Here is a 1,954-nt window from a genome sequence, read left to right as displayed (position 1 = left end):
TATACAGTAAAAGTACAAAAGTCTTCTAGAGGTAATAGAGGGTGACCTGTAGAACAAGCATATAGTGTCCAAGCCCTGGAATTATGGACCAAAATCTTTTTATTTACATTCAAAGATGACCATCGTAACATCTCGTCAAAAATGCAAAGTTTAACTACTATTTTATCAAAAACTATACAGTAAAAGTACAAAAGTCTCCTTGAGGTAATAGAGGGTGACCTGTAGAACAAGCATTTTCTGTCCAAGGCCTGGAATTATGGACTCATTTATTTTTAAAATGACTTTATTTAACTTCATTATTGAAAACTCTAAACATTTCTCTTTAGAAAGGACATAATAAATAACAGATTATTAGTACAAATATGCACTGATAGAATACGTAGTTTTGTTATAGAATTTTATTTCTCTTTTTAATTTTACTCCGAGCAAATCTGACGTTCTAATACTCCAACAGAAAGCTCTTCCACCGAGTTTCATGCTCTGCCGTAAACCGTGTAATACGGGCGCATGACTTTTTTGTAGCGCGGCTGGCTTGACCGCGGCTGAGCGAACAGCGGCTCACTTGACCGCAGTTGTTTTGCGTCTGTTCTTCTGTTGCTGCACTAATCCCATCCATTCGCGGAGAAAGGTTCCACATGCAGCTTTTCTCGTGTGACTCGCCGCTGGTCTGCTTTTAGCGCTCAATATAATCGAGAAAACCCAGTTGATTTTCAAAATAAAAGATTTCTGACTCAAAAAAAAAAGTCCCTAAATTCTTCCGCAGCCCGGTGGCAATGGGTCTGCGGCCCGGTAGTTGGGGACCACTGCTCTACACCACCTGTGTCAAAGTACCCACACGGTGCTTCTTTCTGGGCCTCCAGATCATTTTATGTTATTGTTATTAATGACCCGATGTTATCTTGCGCTCATTTCTATCTAGTATAATTTTGACAAAGTATATTTTTATGAACAGTAAAGCACTTTAAGTTATTTAAGGTGTTAGTTCATTTATTATGGAGTAATATTCCTGCCTTTTAATGTTTTAAAAATTGTCATTCTGCTAGCTTTTTGGAATATTTTGGCATTTAATAAGAGATTTTTTACTGCTATATTTCAGCAACATGCTAGCTGTTTTGCCAAACCTAAGTTTTTTTTTTTTTTTTTTTTTTTAGGCTAATTTGGCATTTAGCTAATATTATGGTTGGCTGTCAGCTTCAGAGTTTGCAGCCATCAACTTCTAAATCTAGCTCGAGCTGCTAGCTTTGCGGAGAACGTGTTTGTTTTAGCCTGGAGGGGGAGCAGACTCTTCCTGAAAGGGGCGGTCTCACTTTTTGATGTCAGATCGTGAGAATTCGCTCGTTTTCTTGGGTATGGGAGGGATTCCTGCTGATAGAGCAGGTTTTTAGAGGATTACTCAGAAATGGATCAAAATAACGCTCACATTTTATACAGTCATACAATCAGCTGTTAATCAGGAGCTTAACACTATAATCCCTGGAACTTTCAGGTTCTGCTGCAATGCCCCCCTCCCCTTCTCAAAGTAGTGTTGTGGTGATCACCTTAAACCATCAACAATGACTTCCTGATTTCGCAATGCAGAATGTCATGTTTAAATTTAAGTTTGACATGCATTCCAGATTCTGCCACTAGACGGTCAAGTGGTTATGGCTGCGGACTCACATTCAGAAGGTCATGGGTTCGAATCCGGCTCAGGAATAGTCAACATTAAATATTTGTTTTTAATATTTTATTTTTACATCAAAACTGTTCAATGCAGGTGAAAGAATTATTCATTGTGGATGCTTTTAAACCATCAACTATGACTTCCTGTTTACGCTATCCAGATTGTCAGGTTTTTGGAAAGACATCCATAAGCTGGACAGGTGTGATAAATTGTTTCATTTACCTTGAGTCTATGAGGTCATTTAAAATAAATAGATAAATGAAAACCGTCTTTAATCCATTTGTCACATCC

This window comes from Oryzias melastigma, linkage group LG19, assembly GCF_002922805.2.
Source record: "Oryzias melastigma strain HK-1 linkage group LG19, ASM292280v2, whole genome shotgun sequence".
Classification (NCBI taxonomy): Eukaryota; Metazoa; Chordata; class Actinopteri; order Beloniformes; family Adrianichthyidae; genus Oryzias; species Oryzias melastigma.
The sequence above is the reverse complement of the archived record's forward strand: the minus strand, read 5'-3'. Positions refer to the sequence as shown.